We start from the raw sequence: 15,197 nt of genomic DNA on the forward strand, positions 1-15,197 counted from the left end.
GTTCAGGTCGTCTTGTATCAATATGCAGAGTCTCTATCCTCTTTCCTTGGCTGAGTAATAGGATATGATGCCAGGTGTTTCCCATCATTCTGGACTTTCAGCCAAGGGTCAAAGCTATAAACAACAGTTGTTAAGTGTTCCTGCATTCTAGAGAGCTCTGACAGGCCTCCTGCTCTGCCTCTGAGGACGTCAGAAGAGACCTTGGAAAACTCTTAACACATCAGTCTAGTTTCCACCTAAACCTCCCCAGTGGATCATCCCCTCCCCAGATAAACCTCCGGAACATATCACCTGTCCCCAGTTAAACCTTGTGTATCATCCCTGGCCTTTGGATATATGTGGGAGAACGCTGTGCTGGCGGAAGGCCAAGAGTCAGCTTGTTGGAGCACAGTATGGCTGGGGAGATGTGACTTCCTTTCCTCCCCAATAGCTTTCCTCCACAGAGATGGATAGGAAAGACCCCAGAGGGTCCCTCATGGGGGCCACACTAGAAGAGGTGGTGGTAGCTGGCTGGTTTCCAGTTAGGTGCTTGCTGGTCCACAGAATGGAGAGCCCATGTGAGGACATGCCATGGGTTAGGAAGTGAGAGAGCTCTGAGACAGCTGGAGACACTTCCGGCATCCTATGTGACTAGAGAGGCTGGGTGCCCACGGGGTGCCTGGGTCAGGAGGGCAGAAGGTCTGAGAAAACAAGACAGCCTGGCCAACCCAGTTCTCTAGGACCTCAGTGGTACCAAGAGGACCCACTTGAGCATCTCCTGATCTCCATGGAACGACACAGAAGGGGTGAGGATGGGCAGGGCCTTGGAGTGCCTAGAGAGGGAAGTGGGGACTTGTTTGCTCCATTCTGGATCAAAAGGAGGTAGGTTCCTTTTCTGGCAGGTCCTCAGAGATAGAGAGCTGGGAGAAGCTGAACACCACCTAGCGAGAGCAACACTCACCGTCTACTCAGAGATCAGGAGGGACCCCAGACTTTCCTCATAGGAGTAGAGACACTGGCTCTGCCAAAACCTCAGCAAATGAGAGCGGTCAGCCATCTGGCCTACGTCCCTGCCCCAAATATCAGAAGAGGGAGGAGGAGAGTCGACCAAGGCCAGCCCCATCACTCCTCTGCAGCTACTGGAAAGAGAAGGTTTCGCTCAGATCACTAAGAGGCTGGAGCTTTAGGAGCTCTGGACATATTCCAATGACAGAAAGTAGCAGAATCTGCCCAAGTTGTCATTAAAGGACAGTAATTGAAAGCAGTAATTTCGGAAGGAAAAAGACATTTTATGTCACATGCATGGATTGAGACTTTTCAATCAATGCTGTCCAGCTGTCATTACTCTCCATTGTAAGAAAGGACCATAATTTGTTCAAACTGCTCCTCAGATTTGTCCAGGCCTTTGCTGTTCAAAGATACTGCTACTATGCAACTTCCCACGTGGATCTTCAGCCTAATATCTGAGTTGAATCAATTTGGGGTAAGCGCTTTATGGTGGATCTGCAGAATTTTCACAGAATAAACACAGCCTCTGCCTGTTGAAAACTGTTGTCCTATCTTAAACCCAAACTGTTTCGTCAGCCAGAAGCTACATGTCTAGTAGCAGAATGCTCTTTGTCATCAGTGGTCTGAGCCTGGCTGTCTCAACACAGGTCACAGGTAATAGCTGCCATACCCACCCTACCCTTGGCCCTGCCCAGGAAGCAGGGAAGGCAGTCCTCCCGACAGACATTACTTCCAACCATCTCTTTCTTGTGCTTTTCATGCCTTCCTCCTCCCTCCCACTCTTTGGGGGCAGAATCTTCCGGTTGGTTGCCCTTGAAGTCAACTTCTGGCTCCTCTGACTTGTTTTTTAGTAGCTCTCACCACAGAGGGATGATGATCTGCATTGGTCCAACCTGTGCTGGTGAAACAGACTAGGGGAAGAAATCCTCTGGCTTTGATATGGAACAAGGGTTTCTTAATTCACTGATTTGTCCTGGGTGACATGAGTTCAAAAGTCACTGCAAAACCTGCTGCAGTCAAGCTCCTAGAAGCAAAACCCAACACATCAGTTGCTTTCCAAAGCTTGGACTAGAGCAGATAGGCCCAGACTCAGCTTGGAGGGTACCTGGATGTCCTGTACCCATCACCTTCCCTGGAATGTGAAGGAAGCAGGCAACCCGGATGCTTCATTCTATCATCAAAACAGTTGAATCTTATTGCTGCTCCTAATAAATGAATTGATGACTTGCATCATCTGGGGCCCACTTAGTCTATCTGAACATCCAGCATGCTTGAGCTCATTGCGAAGCCACAAATATCCAGCAGCAGAGGCAGACAATTCCTGGTAACCTTTCCAAAAATCCAATTTCCAGCCATGTGTGACAAAGTGACTATTTAATAGATGCAAATGTCGTGCTTAATATTTTTAGTCTTCCTTGTCTGTGCGTGAGTCATTGGGAATGACAGATTGCATTTTAAGGGGGAGCAAGGATCTTACCAGATCCTCTCATTTGTTCTGTGCTGGTGGTGCTCAGGAACCCTCTCAGGATTTTGCAGGAAGCTGTCCCATGTCTCCTGACAGCACATCTTACAGTTTTGGATCACCCCTGTCAGCAAAACTGCTGCTGGGCCCATGGTGAGTCCCTGTCTTCCTGAGGGAAAAATATTTCCCACTGAATTGGCCCTTCCCTCTCTACTCATATCTATACCTGCTGTAAATTCTAGAATATTCCCAACCCATTTGTTTCTTTTGCAGATGGTGGAAACTATTTATTTATTTGATTTTAATTTCAGTGGCTTCAGGGCTCTAAGGCCTGGGAGGCTGGGAGGCTTATAGGGGCCTCCTTTTTGCACAGGTGACAGCTGAGGATGTGTGACAGTCATGATAGGACTCAGATACCTCTGGTCCCTTTCCTCTGCAGCCAGGAAAGAAGCTCTGAAAGGAGGAGACAACAGAGTGCTCGTAGGAGCTCTTGCCATCAGTTCATCCTAGGGTCTGGCCCATCCCTTGGCTCCTCGAAGATACTCCAAAATGGGTGAAGAAAATATGGAATGGGTGATTAGAAAGATGAACAGGAAAGATGTCTTCCATTTGAGGACAGATGAAAAGAAACCAAGGAGTTTGCTGGGAATAATCCAACCAAAATGGCACTGTGGGTTGGTTGGGTGAGTGAGCTCAGATTTGTACCCATATTTGCAATGTGGGCCATTTGGAAAAGAAACCTACCCTTCTGAGTCTTAGTTTCTCATCAGTAAAGCTAGGGGTTTGGAGCAAATGATCTCCCATGTTCCCTCTCTATTTTTAAAATTCTCCAAGTAGATGGTTGTCATGCCTACCCTGGCACCTGGCCATTTTTGTCACCACAGGCATGATTCCAGTTCTCTCCGAATTGGCTTACACTGGAGAGCAGTTGTCTTTGAGCAAGAACTATGGGGCCATCGAAAGAAGTTGCTTGGTGACAGTTTACCTACACCCATGGAACATTCAGTGTGAGAGAAAAAAACCAGAATGTTCCGGAACATTTTCTGATGTTCATGATAATTCCATGTTCGGTAGATTGGGGATGGGATACACAGAAACCTGTAGCATTTTCTTTTTGAAGTGAGCTATAAGCAAACTGATGGAAACTAAAGCCAAATGAGAGCCTGTAAAGTCATTACGGTTGACTTTTCCCCTGGTCCAACTCAGGCCGGCATTGCCCAATTCTCTCCAAACACTGCAGAATGGCTGTTTATGTGGAGATAAAGAAAAGCTCTCTATTGACTTTATTTCCAAACCCTACCTTTTGGAATTGACACAAGAAGAGGGCAGACTGCTGGACAGGCCTGACTCCCTGGTCAGCAAGCAAACTCCAACCCCCTACCCCTGCTAGCTGGCCGTCTCCTCAAACAGAAGCTACTGAAACAGATATCAACAACTCAGATAAAACTGGAGCAACATGGGCTTTGAACCCAGGGCTAACAGGGCTTATTGCAAACTGGTCGTCTCCCTGTCACTTCTACCTCTGGGGGTGAAAGGCCAAAGTTTTGCTCCTTCCCCTGTGAGCTGCTTGGCATAGGGTCTTGGGGTGGGAAGGTTGATCCATGTGGGAGGGAACACAGGGCATAACCTGCACCTTCAGGGTGCAGCAGGACTCAGGATACAAGGCCCAGGCTTGTGGCAGTTCTTGCTTGGGCCTGATGCCTAAATCAATGCAGATGCAGCGTTTGGGTTAAAAGCCGATCTCTAAAATCAGACCCTCTGGTCTATCTTTTCCCAGCTCTGTGACCTTGGAGAAGGTTTTTAATCCTCTTGGTACCTTGATTTCCTAATTTGAAAGAGGGAATAAGAATGGACCTACATAATAAAAGTTATTCTGGGGGTTAAGTATGTTCATATTTCTAAAACTTAGAATATAATGCCTGGCACGTATGATTTTTCAAATAAATCAGTGTTTCTCAAACTTGAGCCTGGTGATGAGAATCTTCTGGAGAACTTGTCTCTCTCTACACAGCCTGCAGGTTTTCCACTCCTGGCATACTCGTGGTGAGGATCAGTGTCTGTGATTCTGATGCAGATGGCCAATTCTGTACCTGAACCTCCCTCCTATTGACACTCCTTGAATCCAGGGCTGCTTGGAGTCTTTCCAGGGGTCTACCTGGAAAGCTCTTCTGCTTCTTGCCCAGTTGATCTTTCAAGATTCAGCTCAAATGTGTCTCCTCCATATCTCCACCAGGACCTAGATCTCTGCAAAGGGGCTCATGGCCTTATCTGAGATTCCAAAATGTGTGTGTATGTGTGTGTGTGTGTGTGTGTGTGTGTGTGTGTGTGTGTATTTGTAATTGTGAAGCAGTCTCATTTAGGGCCAGAAGCTCATTTTGATGAGAAGGACCTGGCCTCAAATGACATGATGCTACTTATAATTATTATCCCACTTAGTGCAAGTATTCATGTGTTTGTTGTAGAAATACTAAAGGGTTTGTGGACAGGGTGCTTGCCCCAGTTTGTTGTGGATGCTACATAATGTATGGTATGTACAACATATCACTTTCCAACAATGCAATGCATTCAATCAATCAATCAATCAGCATTCCGTCATTCATCTGGACCCAAGATTTTTGGATTGCGCATCTGTGGTATATTTTGTTCTGATTATTGGCTGCCTCCTCTTTCTTGCCATTAAATGAAAATCCCAAGAGCAAAGACCATTATCTAGCATAACCCTTGGCTCAAATAATGATCAGTTACTGTTTTCTGAATGAATGCTTCCTTGCAGAGAAAATGGCGTCTGTCTGTCTTTCTTCCTCTCGGTCACATTCCCTATCCATGTTCATGAACATTCATGGCAGGATTTGTAAAATGAATTTAACATGGCTCTTTGGATCCTCTTCCTTGGAACCAGGCCTGAAATTGGGATGAGCTTTCCCCAAATTTGGACAAGTCATCCAGAAGATGCTTACCAGGCTGAAGTTAGAGAAACACTGATTTATTCGACATTGTATGCGAGCAGGACCCGGGAAGATGATGTTTCAAACAGCTATTGCACTTAAGTAGGATTTTGATAAAGAGGAAACATTTGGATAGCACTGTCTTTAATAAAAGAATTTTCCAAGACTGGGGAATTGAGGGGAAGTTTTCACTCGGAAATCCTCTTTTTCTTCTCCTTCCCTAAGGTCAAGCTCTACTGGTACAATCATAAAAGAGGAAAGTGTTCTGCCAGACCCACCACTGCCAGGATTGAAAAAGGCGGGAGACCATGGTGAAGACTCTAGGGCAGGAGACCATGGTGGAGGACACACAGGCAGCACCTACTGAGGATACGCTGAGCTTTGAGAAGAGGGAAATGGGGAGACTTAGAGTAAGAGATTAAGCTCCCATTGTATATGAGTTACTAGACCCCAGGTCCTTGGCATGCATTATGACATGGAGTGAATAGCCACATCCTATGAAAAGAGCAATGGTTGATTATTTAGATCATCTGAGTCCAAATTTCACATTGGTGGGCATTGCTCATGTCCAGGTGCAGAGGCTGCAAACTCCAATGCCTACACAGGCCAGGCAGACAATGAGTGAAGTGGGGTGGAGTGGGGTTGCAGAGTAGTGTGGCCAGCTGAAAGCCTTGTGCCCCACTAAAGACAGAAGCCCCTATTCAGCTCTGGGTGATGGATGCCTGGTCTTGTAATTTTAAAAGAGAAATTTTAAAATGAGAAAATGTGAAATTTAGGTGGAATTTTCCTATTTACAACTCAGAGATGGCCAAACAGGTTGCTGGATGCTCTTCTCTTGTGCGCTCTTTGGGAAGTCCTTTTGTGAGTTCTTAAAATGTTCCCTTCCTTCTGAGCTGTGAGGACCCCAAGTGGAAGGCTGTCATTCTCAGGTGCAGCAGGGCAGGCTCACCTTGTCTTATTCACGTCCTCAGCCAGCACCTGGGGTGGGAGGTGGCTAAGTCCTACCTGAAATCATTTGCCAGGTGAGCTTGCTTAGACAGCCGTGTGGCTCAGATGCTGGTGGCTTGTGGTGAGATTCTCATCTCTCAAGACCTAAACTGTTGCTGACACAAGGAACCTCAAACACTGTGTTTGAAAGGAGCGAGGCAGCATGAGAAAGGAATCAGTCATTTGCTACTTTTCATGGAAAAAGGAGCATCAGCAGGAGCTGAATCGCTCCGGCCTGGTGGTGTGACTCTCAGCAGACCATTGTCTGCAGTTTCAGGGTCTTTCTCTGACTCTACCTTGTGTCCTCGCTTGTTCTCTTACCAGAGACCCTAAATGACTTTCTTACAATCAATCAGGCCCATGTGTCGGGGTCACGAGGCACAAGAGCCTTGTTAGCCTGGCCCATGAGGGAGCACAAGGCAGGAAATAGCCAGACACCGCGACCTCCCCTTCCCCACCCGCCCCTCATTCCATCCACTGAAATTCAGTTTTATCGAGAGTCGAAGGTCCTGAGACAGTGGCCAATCTCAGGCTGCTGTCAGTAATGAATAGGAAGGAGACAGAGACAAAAGATGGAAAGGGACCACGTGCTGAGCATCCAGAGAGGATGAAACTTTGTCTAGTGGGGAAATCAGGGACGTCCTCAAGGATGGGGTGACATTTGAGATGGACTCTGAAGCATGACTCAATTTGGAAGTGTGGGAAGCTCACTCCTTACAGAGAGAGCAAAATAACAAGGGCCGCAAGGGCTGGTTTGGGCTGCATGTGGGGACAGTTTCACTTGAATGAGTGTAGGAATACCCTACAGTTAGGGCCTGGGAGCCTCTGAGGGATTTCTGCAGGGGAATGTGGATACTGGAGTTGGGCTCGACTTGGAGCTGTGTGCAAACCAGACTGGAGATCAGGAGAGAGAAAGTGAGAGAGATGCACCGTCAGGGGGTCCTTGTCCTAATTTGGGCAGAAGTTGCAGAAGCATATAAGGAGGAGGAGGTACGGAAATGTAGGTGAGAATACAGATGCCTGCCCCATTACGCATGTCCCTGCTGTCCTCTATGCCTTCTCCCTTGAGTGCATTCATCAGGCATTTGCACCCATTATCCCACTGAACCCTCTCCTATGGAGGTCACCAGTGCTATCTGCATTGCTGGTTCCAGCGGTCACTTCTCTAGCTTTGTCTTACTGACCCACCAGGAGAGCTGCCTACCTGACGTCTCCTCGGTCGCTGGTGAACTCTCCCCACTCTCCTGGTTTTCATCCCACCTCTCCAGCCCCCCTCCTATCCTGGCTCCATCTTGTCTTCCAGGCCTTGGACCCCTCCTTCCATTTCAAAGCTTTTAATACCACCTCTGTACTTACAATGCTTTAGTCACTGCTGCCTGGACCTGTCTGTGGCCCAGGATTCCACTTTCTATTTGACCTCTTCCCATGCCTAAAAGGTGACTCCTGCCTAAAGTCTTTTTCTGCTATGTTTTGTCCTTCAGCGTCATCAACATTTAACATGACACACATTGGACTTATTTAGATGTTTATTATTTATCCGTCTGCACTAGAAATTATATTTCACCATGGAAGAGACCTTTGTTTTGCTTTGTTTCACATGCTATATTCCTGGCCCCTAGAAGTAAGTGCAGAGTTTGTGCTGGACGCTCAGTACATATTTGTTGAATGAATAAAGGAGTGCATGAAGAGAAAACGGCACCTTGTCGCTCTTGGAAGTTGGGAAGCAAGGCTGTGTGAAGGGTCACAGATGGAGTTCTAGTGAAGATGTCTAGAAGACACAGGGTGTGACTCCCAGAGACACGGAAATGTGGAGGAGGAGTGTTGGGACCTCTGCTGACCACGGAAGTGCAATCGCTGGGGAAAAAGAAATCCCCAGTCTTGTGATTCTGGTTTTGTGATTCTCCATGTACGTGACAGTTAGAGCTTGAGAAATGGCTTCCATATACGTGCCTGAACGGCCCCAAGATATGGCTTCTGCAAACACAAAGAATAACTCTCCAGCAATGGGGCACACATACCTAATGGGGTATTGTTTCTGTAACTAGGGTAATGGGGCTCTGTTTCTGTAACTGGGGTGCCTAGGCTACCCCAACCTGGGGGACTCTCCCATCTCTGATTTGCCCCTGCCTTTGTCCCCACTCCTTCTCCTCTCTCTATATAAGTCCTCTCCCTCCACAATAAACTGAGTTGCTGCGCCATCTCGGTTGACTCAACTCCCTACTCGGTGTGATTTTTGCCAGGCTGGATGGAGGGCCGGGTCGCAACACTTACCCTCTCGCTCAGCCTGGAGACACTAGCTGGTCTAGTGATTCTCCTCAACCTCTGTCGGAAGGGAGGTTCCGACAGAGGAGTGGTAGGAAAGGAGTGTATTCCAATGGGGACATTTTGAGTTTGAGCGACTTGAGGAACATCCTGTGATGGTGTCCATCAGACTTTTGGAGATGAGAATTTGGGGCTAGAGAAAGATCTGGTCATTGTACACATGGGGGTAATAACTTAAGCCAGGAGAGGAGGGAGGGAGGGAAGAAGAGAGACAGAAAACGAGCTCATTAAGCACAACATTTTGGGGAACATCTACATTTAGGGAGGAGAAAATCTGGTAGGAGTTTCATGGGGGTGAGAGAATAACTGGGAGAGCCATGGAAACCAAAGGCTGAGTTTCAATAAGACATGGCTGCTGATGTCTCACACCTGTGGGATGAGGAGGAGGAGGAGGACCAGGGAAAGGCTGTTAAACAGATACAGACTGCAATATATGGGAAGGGCAGAAATAAACTCCCTCTAGGGGGACATTGTACTAGTCAGACCAAGGAAGTTCTGGGAGTGTGCTTAAGGGCTGGTGTTCTCCATGTTCAACTTGTGACTTCGGGCCCAAGGTCATGGGGGCCCAGAGGGTTCTTCCACCCCTGGTGGGATGTGACCATTGCTCTCTTTGTATCGCCAACAGCAGGTATTTCCTAATGCTCTCTCAACCTCCAAAGCTAATATTTGTCGCCTACTGATCCAGTATCCAGCCTGTTATTTTTTAACTGGAGTCGGGGTTCAAAGGCCTGACTGTTGTTTAAACACTCATTACGTGGGGATGGCATGTCCCCTGATAATCCCCACTGATGAACAGGCAAGGATCTTCTACGGAAATACCGACTGTCGAGAGGGCAGGGGGCGTGAGGGGAGGGAGGGACCCAGGGGCAGAGGTCTTAGCACTGATGAGAGCTCTGACAAAAATTCAGATGCAGCTTCCAAACTCACACTTCCTGCCATGAATGGTATTAAATATAAGTTAACATATTAACAGATCCTCTTGGCAAATATGACAACATCCTGGGGCCCCAGTGCAGAATTCCTGAGAATGGAAAATCCCGTTTTCAGTCTCTGGTCCCTGGAGCCCTTTGTCTCTCCTAGATGAGAAATGTTTGTGCTGACCTGGAGACTATGGGCCACTTGCTTGGTGGAGGAGGCAGGGCTGGAGAGGGGAGGGCACTGTCCTCTGGGAGTCCGAGGCTGTACAGGAGCCTGCCAAGGGCTGAGGCCAGCTGTCGTTCACCTTGTGCAGTCCCCCTGTGTTCACAATGGATTCAGTGAAGCTGTGCACCCCTGCCCACTCTCAAAACCTTCCCTATTCAATGTGCTGAAACCTAAATACCATATATTTGATCTTTATTCTTTTTGATAAGGCAATTCATTTTGCATTTGTTAAAATGAAAATATTTCTGGGGTCATATGTTCAGCTTATCAGTCATTTACATCTTAAAATAATTGAGTTTTCGGGCTCTTTCCTTAGATAGGAGGTTTGATGGAAGGGACGGTAGCTGGGGAGTGGAGTCAGTGGTTAAATGGTGCTTTTGAGCCAGACACTCTGGGTTCAGAGCACCAACCCATGAGCCTCTTAACCTCCAAGACTATATTGGTGCTAATAATGTCTACCTCATAGGCTAATGTGAAGACTGATGAAAAGTGGTAGTGGCATCATAAGACAGTACCCTCAGAAGCCCTGAAGTTTACCAAATGTCAGAAAGGCCACTATCCCAAGGGGGGAATTCTACAAAGAGAGACTGAAGGCTGCGGACAGAAATGGCAGAGTTTGGCTGGTTGGTCCCAATCTCCTTCCCCTTTCCTCTGGGAGCCACTAGGTATTTCCCTGCTTCCTCTGCAGTTAGGTGTGGCCAGGGGAAGGTGGGGAGGGGCTTGTCCTCCAGCCTGGTCCTCCTGCACAATCTTCCCCAGGCTCTCTTCCCTCCTCTGCTTGTGGGTTGCAGAGGATCCTGTCCCAGAGAATTGTGGGGCCATCAAAGGAGGGTGTGACTCCCTAGATGACTGCATGGCACAGGGCATCTGCTCTGACCTACATGGGACCTTGACTAAGACACCATGATTGGGCACTGCTTGTTACAGTGCTAGCCTGCCCTCATGAACACTGGCCTTCTTCCTTGTCAAATGAGCCTGGATTTCCACCCGGAAGTCCAAGATGACCTCTGTATGTAAACGATTTGAGGCTCGAACATCCTACAAGACGACTGAGTGTATTCGAAAAATGGAGACTATTGTGTTGCTTATGAAGTGGGGATACTGTTTGAATATTAAGCTGACTCTTCTCATTCCTCATGCCCCGTGGCTTCCTGTCAATTGACTTAACAAGTGATGATTGTTTCCAGGTAGCAGAGGTGCCAACCATAATTAAAAAATTCCTTGTAATAAGTTGGTATGAAATTCTAGAACAGGCAAAATTAATATATAGGGGGAAATTTCAGAAGAGCTCTGAACGGCTGGGATGGGGTTGACCTGGAAGAGGCATGAAACAACTTCTGTGGTGATGGCAATTTGGGGTACACAGGTATGAATGTACACTTAAGATTTTGAATTTCTTTGTGAATTAAAGTGCAAGTGAAAAGTCTAGTTAATGATTTGCTTGCTGGAGTGTTGGGGAGAGTAATGATGTCTGCAATTTACTCTGCAATGCTTCAATAATTAGGAGGGGTTTAATGGTGGACTCATGGTAGGTTTGAGGAAAGGCCAGCAGAGGGGAAGGGAAGGGCGGAATCTGGGTGGTGGCGCAGGACCGCTCACTGTGCAATTCTTTCAAATTTTTCTGATTGTTTGCAAAATTTTTAATAAAACATTGGGGGTGGGGCATCGCTGTTGTGTTTCAGGCTGAAGGCTGACTCTCTTTAATGCCGAGGGGGGAAAATGGCCTTGTATACCAGGTTTTGCTAAGGGACAAGCAGTTTCTGTTTCCTCTAAAATATTCTCTTTCCACATCAAAAACAAATTTAGGTGATTCCATTACAGACTTTCTCTAAAGGCCTCAGGTTCCCAGGGAGCTCTCAGCAAAGGGAAAGGACTGGTGTGGGGAAGGGTCTGAGACCCCAGGAGTCAGCACCCTGGGCCATGGCAAGAGGAAAAATGTCAGCGAATAGCCCCTGGGTGGGGGTGAGCAGCTGCAAGCAGCAAAGACTGTGTCCCGCATCCTGGTGGGAACTCTCAAAGGTGCAGGTAAGAGGCGCAGAGCAGCAGGCTCTCAGGAGACACAGAAGTGGCTGAGGGCTTGGTGGGAGTGCTGTGGGGCCTTTCCAGGGTGCGGCTGGAGCGAGCATCCTAGACAGGACAGGGCAGGTGAGGCAGCAGGAGATCCCAAGAGGACTTGCGAACCCATGCAGGAGACAGAGAGGACATTGCCCAAGGGCCTGAGGAAGAAGGCAGCAGGGATCTGTGCCAGGAGGACCCTGTGCAGGAAAGCACCTCAAAAGGAGCTTGATCAATAAATGCCCTGAATATTTATTTCCCAAAGGTGATTTTAAGCCTACAGAGTCAATGGTTCACTGAAAGAGATAACTATTAGTTTTTTTGTCCTCTGCCACTGCATGGAAACAGGGCCCATGCATGAAGGCTGGCATAGGGCTGCCATCTCAGGGCAGGCTGGTCTCAGCCTCAGGGGCAGTGCCTGCAGCCCTCCATCCTGTACGTGGCTGTCCAGGTGACTGAAGAGCAGCACAGCAGGGCCTGGACTAGAGGACCCCCATACCCCCCTCCCCCAGTAGCTCTGTGTGCCAGCTCAGGGCCTTCTGTAAGAGGAAAGAGAAGGCTAGAGGGAGCGAGGTGGGGCTGTCAGGGGGCTGAGCCTCTGATGAGACAATCAATGTCCTGCAGATGTTTGCTGAGATCCGCCCCTGTCTGGGATGATGTGTTTCTGGAGGCTGGTTAAGGTTCTTCAAATTGTCCTAGTGCCAAGCATTGTGCCCTCTTCTCCAAATGCCCAGGAGGCTGAGGGAGGCTGCCGGGGTTGGTAAAGCCCAGGTTGCCTTGGCACCTCCTGCGGGCTCCTCGATCTCCCTTCTTCTGCCAGTGCCAACTGTCAGGGGGACTCTCTATGCTTGGGTTTGGAGAAGTGCCTTTATGGTGTCTGGATGTGCATGGGGGAGGGCAGACTGCCCACAGTCCTCAGGACACAAATGAGAACAAATACTAGTTTCTGGACTCAGACTGAAAACCTGGCCCTGGTCCTCTAGGACCACAGTCCTGGTCACATGGAGTGTTTAGGGGCAAGAGCCCCGAGGCTCAGATGGAAAATGAGGGTTGGAAAGGCAAAGCCGAGGCCCTCTGGGGTGCACATTCCAATAGCTCGGGACACTGCAGCAGAGAATCTTCAACCTTTGGCTTGTTTTGGCATTTGCTCTGACCAAGTCAAGCAGGGTTGAAAAGTTGACCTCCTGGGTCTGGCAACTGTATCTAAAACTGCCAAGGAAGGGTATTGCTTAGAAATTGCCCAAACTTGCCTTCTCATCAATTTGGCAGAGGAGCCTGGCTGGGGCACTGCCAGGGGTCCCTCAGCCAGGTCATCCAGTGACTCCAGCCACAGATCTGCCTCTCTTGCCTATGGCTCTTCGTGGTATTTAGGTCCAGTCTGGTCCTTTTGGTGGTGTGCCGACTCTGGTCCTGAGCGCACTTTCCAAACTTAACTTGCAAATTAAGACTTCCCCTCCAGGAGGAAAAAAATCCCCCCCACATTAGGGTTTGGTGAGTGAACAGAAAATCTGGGGTGCATACATGGGCACCTACTGCCACCCCCAACACTGCCCCTCCATTCCACAATTCCAGCAGAGAGCTTGCAGCCAGCGCAGAGCTACGAGGAACTGGCCAGCGCAACTGAAACTGGCAAGTCTAGGTTATTCCCAGTGGACCACAGGAAGTGCCACCCCGCTGGAGGCAGGGAGAATCCGTCCACCTACCCTGTCACCCCTTCACCCTCCCTTACCTGTGACTTGAAGCCCACCAGGAATGTAGTCAGGGCCAACTTGGGATCTGGAGGGGAAGGAGGGGTACTAGCAGCATGGGGAACTGGCTGGGAAGGGGCCCTGAAAGGCACTAGGCAGGAAGTGACAGTCTGCCTGGGGCAAACTGACCTTCCCCAGTTGGGCTACAGGTCAGCCTTACAAAGTCCCCGACAGGGAATCTCTCTCTTCTCACCCTCCTCAGCCTGCGACCCAGTTATGGAGTCTATGCTCAGTCTTCAGTAAACCCAGTCTCAATTCTCCCCTCTGCCCAATTCAAGCCCTATGACGACTCCCCAGCTCCAGTGTTCTGGAAACCCACTGAAATGGTCTCTCGGAGGAGGCAGCAGCAAACCAACCACAAAGTAGCTTTTCTATTCTTACCCCAGGGATGCTTCAAACCTGGCTCTTTTGAGCCAAAAGCCTGGAGAGCTAGTTGTAGAATTTGGGGACACTCATGTTCCTTGCTGATACTCACCAGGGGCTTTAAAATTTTGGAAGTGCCTATATCAGAGGAGGTTAAGAGCTGCCAGCCAGCCACTGTGTCATTGAGGTAATTTATTCATTGTACTTTTTAAATTTTTAGTTGTTGATAGACCTTTATTTAGAGGTGGTGCTGAGACTTGGACCCAGGGCCTCACACATGCCAGGCAAGTGTTCCACTGCTGAGCCACAAGCCCTCATTTTACTCTTTACATTTTACTTTAACACAGAAGAGTTCAGAGTGGTTCTGGCCCCACACACCTCACAGGTGTGTCTGTGTAAGCCCAGGTGGGGAGGCAGGAGCTCTGGGTGCTGTTGATGGCTTTCCAGTAAGCTCCTCTGCTAAAGGAAAAAGACAAGAAATCAAGGGCTCACTCCATCATATCCTGCCCAGAGTCACAGCAGGCAGTCCCCGAGGGAATGGCTGAAGGACACAGAGATGAGGCTCAGTACTAAGAGGAAAAATTCCCCCCAAAGAGATTATTTGAGCAGAATGACATGGTGTATGGAAACATGCCAGAGAGTTTTAAAAGGGAACTGATACAGGTATGGCTATCGCAACTTCCTGAGCACAACCGTAGCTTCGTCAATTGGGTCCTACAACCTTTTCATGAGCAGAGTGTTACTTGGATAACTAGAGGGGAAACCTGGCTTTGGATTCATATATGGATTCATATATGGGTTATATGCTGTTATATAAAATTAGTAATGCGCCAGTTTAAAAAGATGAAATGACAGATGGATGAGAACAATTGGGCATCCTCATATTATGCTGAAGCAGTGTGTTCTGGGCAGGCCATTTCTAAAGGCGTGGAACTTTCAGTGGAGATTAAGGAAGTGAACATACCACAAGCCTGCAGGCATTTAAACCCCTCTGACACAATCAGGATGACGCATTCACTAAGAAATTTGAAACCAGACAACCCATAATATTTGCTGTAGAAAATGCTCCAGCTTCCATAATTCTTTATTAAATATTCAACAAGTCGCATCACTTTTTACAATGACTTCATTTTGCCACATTACTCTTTTGCTGTCAGGAAAACAAGAGATGGTTTCTCTTTAGCT

The sequence above is a fragment of the Callospermophilus lateralis genome, chromosome 17 (genome assembly GCF_048772815.1).
Source record: "Callospermophilus lateralis isolate mCalLat2 chromosome 17, mCalLat2.hap1, whole genome shotgun sequence".
Taxonomy (NCBI): Eukaryota; Metazoa; Chordata; class Mammalia; order Rodentia; family Sciuridae; genus Callospermophilus; species Callospermophilus lateralis.